At 46.6% G+C, this 6,541-nt stretch overlaps 1 pseudogene; it reads right to left on the reverse strand.

The window, feature by feature from the left end:
• Positions 1–4,651: 4,651 nt before the first annotated feature.
• On the reverse strand, positions 4,652–6,210 carry LOC120846679 (annotated as a pseudogene).
• Positions 6,211–6,541: the final 331 nt, after the last annotated feature.

A 6,541-nucleotide genomic window follows, 5' to 3' on the forward strand; every position in this document is an offset into this window, starting at 1 on the left:
GAAAACGGACACTTCAAGGTCGTCGCGTATGCATCCAGAGTCCTTACCGACACCGAGCGCCGCTACGCGCAAATTGAAAAGGAAGGCCTCGCCCTAGTTTGAGCATGTGAAAAGTTCCGAGACTTCCTGATTGGGAGAAGTTTCCACATCGAAACTGACCACAAACCCCTGGTTTAAATTTTCGGATCCAAAACACTCGACGACTTAGCGCCACGGCTCCAGAGGATGCGAATGCGTCTCATGAGATACACCTACACCATTTCCTATGTTCCAGGAAAGGACCTCACCGCGGCTGACGCCCTGTCTAGGTCTCCAGTTCAACGGCCTGGAACGACGGAGCTCGCCGAGGAGATCCGAGGCTTCGTAGACCACGTGACGTCATCTCTGCCGATGACTCCGCCAAGTTTTAAGCAAATCTCTGCTGAGCAGAAAGTGGATAAGGAATGCCAACGTATTAGCAAATTTTGTGCGACTGGATGGCCAAGTCGCCGAGATATAGGAGCCGACCTTAAAGACTATTGGATTCACAGATCCGACATTGCTATGGGCGGAGACGTCCTGATGTGCGGAACCAGGATCCTCGATCCTCAAAGATTCCAAAAGTCAGTCCTCGTCCAACTTCATGAAGGACACGTCGGCATAGAAAAGTGCCGAGCAAGAGCCAGAAGTTTTGTATGGTGGCCCAACATCGACGCATACGTGGAAAATCTTGTTAAAATGTGCCACATCTGCCTAAAACACAGCCGAAACAGACAAATGCCACTGAAGCCAATGGAGTTCCCTGAAAGACCATGGCAGCAGGTGGGAATAGACCTCTTTTACCTTAGTGGTCAGTGGTGGCTGATAGTGGTTGACTACTACTCGCGTTACCCAGAGCTAGTCCGCCTGGGCAGCCTTACCGGAGCCACGGTAGTCAACCACTGCAACTATCTTTTCGCCAGACATGGCATTCCGGAAGTATACATACTCTCGATGGGCTACAGCGCAGGCAGCGCATGCGCGCAGGATCTTCGCCTCGCTCGGCTCGCCTGGCTTTGCTTCTTTCGAACTAGCTCGAGCTGCTGCGCGCGCGGGTTGACGATTAAAAGTTATGTTCTGAAAAAAAAACAAAAAAACGAGGCTGTAACCTATCGTTTGATGGCGCAAATGCACGTATTGTTTACGTCATTTTTTTACAGTGTGTGAATCTCGCGAAATAGGCGATGAAGAGTTGTATGTGAAATGTGCTCTTATGTGGTCGTGGATTTTCTGTGCGGCGTAGGATTACCCAGAAACGTGGGTCAATATCAATAAATATGCAGGAAAGAAGCAACTACATGCAAGTGACCTGTCAAACCTATTAACCCTCATTAATTTATCGTGCAAACTGACATTGTCACGTATCGCGTTCGATTTGGGTTCCAACACCGGTAACCTAACTTTTGTTGCATTACAACAACTGCAATAAACATTTGTTTGAAAACGATCACTCCAATAAGCACGTCGTTCTTGGGCTTTCTCATTGAAAGGTAGGTCCCCTACTGAAAAGAACCATTTGAAGTTCAAACGGGTCGCAAACTGGTAAATCAAACGGGTGCAAACTTCTCGACCCGTTTGGATCAAACGTGATTATGGGATACGGGTAGCCGTTTGAAACGGTACCCGGTCGAAACGGTACCCATTTGATACAGGTACCCATTTAATACATTTGATACGGGTGCTCTTTTGATACAGGTGCCCGTTCGACCTTGCACGTGACCACACGTTTGAACGTGCCATTCGAATCGGGAAATTATGCGCTAGCCCTAAACGGGGATCGTCTGGTAGGTTGGTTATCTTAAACTTATTTAAGACGTTCCGAAACTCATAAACCTATTTGTAACATGGAGGAAACACGCAGAACAAATGTGCTCACGTAGGTGCTTGCAAATGGACAGGAAAACAGACACAAAAGATTGTTTTCAATTCTCCTCAAAGTTTATTACGTCTTCTGTAGACAAGTACAAACGTGCAAGCGATCTGTGAAATGTGAGAGGCACTCTAAGCTTTTATACAACTGAGACGATAGCAAACCAAACAAGAACCGACGTAATTCTAGACTATGAAGGTAGACTTTCGGGAAATTATTCGCCCGGCTGCCGCGAGAATAGTGGCTGCATAATTATATAGATAATCTGGAAGAGTACCAGTAGAAGAACGGTCAATCGTTGCCAAGAAGTATGTTGCAGTGCACTTACCATAAAAATAGCGGACTGGAAAGATGTAATCCGTGATATTTGTCGACACGGTCAAAGCAGGACAACCACACAAACACAAATGAGAGGGAACGGCTTCTTGGAAGTTTCAACACGATGTGACGCACAAGCTGTCAGTTGCCGAACCCAACCAAACCGCAAGAATTCCTGACTTCTTTGAAGAATCCCTTGTTGCCGATATAGGCGTAGGACTTTTCGAACACTGATAGCTTTCTTGCACATCTAATACGTTGTCGAGAGACATCCTAATAAGACCGCAGGGTTAGGCGACAGATCGAAGCAGGTGGACGGGCGAAGTTCGAGCTGGAACTGACAACAAGCAGACAAAGAAAAAAAGCGGCTGCTAGGCGCACCCTTCAGGATCTCGATGCTTATCAGCGTGTAGCTCGCGCTCGGCTGCGGGTCACGTGACGGGTGACAAGAGAGGAGGGAGGGGCGACGACCACAGGGACAGTCTCTCTCCCTCTCTCCAGGCATTCCAGTGAGATATGTTTTTGTAACCTCGAAAAAAAAAAAAAAACACACCCGCGCACGCATTTTAGCACGCACGAACCTTGGAAATGGCGGCGGGGTGGCCAGAAGCTCGGCTTGCGCCCGAGCGAAGAAAGTACTCAGCGCGAGCTTGTGGTTTGACTGCTGCAACGGCGGGCGTGCTCTCGCAATGCTCGATGTTCTTGCAGCCGCGTGTACGCATGCCACCTTCGCTGCGTCTTGAATTAGAGTGAAACAGAGTCTAGACGTACATTTTTTCACGCGATCGCGTCTTCTGCGAGAGAGATTCTAGCTGAATAAATAAATTGAGGCAACAAAGATGGACAAAGTTTTAAAGTTCTGTCAAAAATATCGGCTCCCCGACGTCGCGCGTTTACGTAAAACAACAACAAAAAAAGGTGTTAGTTTTAGTTGCAGTATAAGAGAACATCAGCGCAATTGAAATATAAATATAATTACTTGAATTACGCGGACGATCTGAAATCGATGAACTGGCGCTCCCAGCCTTCCGGAAGCATTGTCAGCCACGGCTGAAACGCTAGGCGTGCCCACGCCGCCGATCTGTACGTTCAGTATAAAACGGGCTCCGGAGAGCCGTTTGATTAAACCGGTACAGTTTGCAACATGGACCCCGGTTTCAGCAAACGTGCGACAACTTTGCCCGAACGAGTCGCCCATTTGCCCAGACGAGCGACCCGTTTGACAAAGGAGTGACCTGTTTGTCCAAATAGGTGACCGTCATGGCTCATACGGGGGACCCCTTTGAGCCATACGGGCGACCCCTTTGACAAACTGGTGACCGCTATGGTGAAACTGTTACCGGTATGGACCCGTTTATTTTCATATAGGCGCCAAATGTTTTTTTTCAGTAGGGTCGTGGGTGTTCCAGCTAGTTATTCTGAATGGTTTGGTGGTTGTCTAGCATTTCAAGCGCGCGAGGCTGTTTGTACTGTGTGCCGTACCAACAGACCTACGTACTTGCTTTTCGATCATTGATGTATTCGCAACACGGAACGTGTGTGTCCTGCGTGTATTCACCTCCACTATCGTTCTCTCTCGTATTACCGTATGGTAACTCCTGCTTTTTTGCGAAATCATTCACGCGATGTCGTATATGTGAGCATACCAATATCTGCATGTTGCTTCAGGGATGATCAATATTGTGTTACGTTTCCTCTTAGTCCCCGGTATATGCCGACGTAATTCATGTTGGTAACTTGGAATTTGTTCTTAGAAATATGTACGGGATATCATATTCTATTCTCCTTTGGACCCGTGATCGACGACCGATATTTATATATCGTGTGGCCGTACAGTATATTCATGTCGGTCACCATTATGCACGCGGTGTCGTATTCTATTCCAATAACCGTAAGTAATGTCGGGACATTGTGCTCCAATATCCTGTTGTATACCAATAACCGCATTCTATATCAAGAAGGTAAGGGCAGGAGGAGAAAACAGAGAGGTTAACCAAGGTGGCCTGCCTCGGTTGGCTACTCTGAGTTGGGGAAGGGGATGAGGGGATAAAAGAAGGAGGAAAGAAAAAGTAGAGGAGGATAAAGGTAACACACTAGCACTCACGTTAACACTGTGAGGGCAGAATCAATAATTAAGAAAATACCGCAGTTTCCAATATGACACTAAAACTAAGAGACTGAAAGTGCGTGCTGGATTGTCACCAATGTTCACCCAAAACACTCGAGTTTTTGTACGCGCCAGCGCGAAGTCCAGTTGCGCACGTGTACACTTACCGAAATTATAAAATGGATAGCCCTCTAAGCGACAACAAATAATGAACACTAGATAAGTTTTTACAAACAGAACTCGAGGCGAGTTGCTGATAAAAATTGCAGAAAGGCTTTTGCGGCCTTCTCCTCTTTAAGTGTTGAGTCCCAGGCCCCTAGTATTGTGGACGTAGTAAATGGCCGGTCGTCTAGATGTGAAAGAATCCTCTTTAGGAGTTCTCTTTCTGCATCGTAAAGTGCACATTCACATAATAAATGAGATATAGTTTCCACACAATCACATCCTGGACAGTTCGGAGTGTGTGTTTTTTCGATTCGGTGCAGAAATTCCTGTGTGTAGGAAACGCCCAGACGTAATCGGTGTATAGCAGCTTCCGTTCGCTCGGGTAAATTACGTGACACACGGTATGTTAGGTCAGGATCCAGTAGATATCGAGGAGGGTAATGGTGTGCAGAGCTTTTCCAGAGACTTTGTGTTGCATTTCGGGCGTGGAGATATATCAATGAAGTGACGTCGCTTCTGGAGTAGGGTATTTCGACGTTGGGGAATAAGGTATGGGCGGAAGTCGCAGCACCATCCGCAGCTTCATTTCCAGGTATCTTGCAGTGTCCAGGAATCCACTGGAACTCGACAGAGTGTCTCCTATCAATACAATTCTGAAGACGGCATAAAAGTTTGAAAATAATTTGTCCATTTTCACTTCGTCGCAGATATGTGCAGATGCTTTGAAGTGCAGGCTTAGAATCTGTAAACACCGTCCATGCCTGAGGTGGCTTTGTCAATATAAATCGAAGGGCTTGATGAAGGCCTACAAGTTCAGCCGCTGTTGAAGATGTCTTGTGGCTAAGCTTGAATTTTCTTTTGTGGCATACGATGGAATCACAATGCTTGCGGTAGAACTATTTTTGACACATGATCCGTCCGTATATATGTGAGTTTTTGACGCGTGTAAACAGGCGATAGTGGATAAAGTCAGTTCTTTAAGTACTAGCAATGGTGTATTTGATTTCTTCTTGATGCCTTGAATGTCAAGTTCCACAACGGGTAGAGGGAGTCTGCATGGAGGTATAGTTGGAAGGTTAAACGAGTTTATATCATCAGGGATGTATTGCTCCATTTTTGATAGTGCCAGCGAATATTCTGAGTGAGGCCGCTTAAAAGTAAGATCAGCCAGTAAGTGATGACTATGATTAGTAGTATGTCTCAGATGCACTCTCAATGTTTCCTGCATCATTAGTATTTCTACAGGTGTGGCGCGTGCCTCGGCAACTGTGCCCAGAGTCGAGGCACAAGCTGGTAAGCCCAAACAGCCACGGAGGCCACGTGCTTGAATTGCTCTGAGAGCTTTGATGTTGGTTTGACACGTGCCATGTAAAATGGGAGCGCTATATCGAAGTAAGCCGACAAATAAGGCCACGTATATCTGTAATAGGGATCTTACTGTCGCGCCCCACGGGGTTCCACCGATGAAGCGGGCAAGGACACTAAAACTGGCAAGCTTTTTGCGCAAGTACAGAATATGAGGTGACCAGGTCAGACCCCTATCGATGGTTACTCCAAGAAATGTGTGGCATTTAACGTACGGTATTGTTCGTTTGCCTATCTTAAGTGGGTATTTGTCCATTCTTCGGCGGGTGAAAGCAATAGCTGCTGATTTGTCAATGGAAATTTCGAGTCCACGGGTATTAAGATAAGTTGTCATTTTCTTTAGTGCAGACTGAACCCTTGCCTTTGCTTGAACTCGCGTAGATCCAGAAGCCCATACACAGATATCATCGGCGTAGAAAGATGCCTGGATGGTTGGGGGCAGTATTTTGGCGTGACGAATGAGAGCGATGTTAAATGATATAGGACTGAGGACGCCCCCCTGAGGGACACCACGGGTCACCGGATATGAAGGCGTATTTCCTTCTTTTGTAAACATAAAAATTGATCTTCCGGTGAGGTAGCTCCTTATCCACCTATATAAGTGTCCCCCAATCCTAATTTCGCTGAGAGCCTGAAATATCGCTTCGTGAGTTACATTATCGAATGCTCCTTTGATGTCTAAGAAAGCCGCTATTGTG

Source organism: Ixodes scapularis, unplaced genomic scaffold, assembly GCF_016920785.2.
Source record: "Ixodes scapularis isolate PalLabHiFi unplaced genomic scaffold, ASM1692078v2 PGA_scaffold8__174_contigs__length_109621045, whole genome shotgun sequence".
Lineage (NCBI taxonomy): Eukaryota > Metazoa > Arthropoda > Arachnida > Ixodida > Ixodidae > Ixodes > Ixodes scapularis.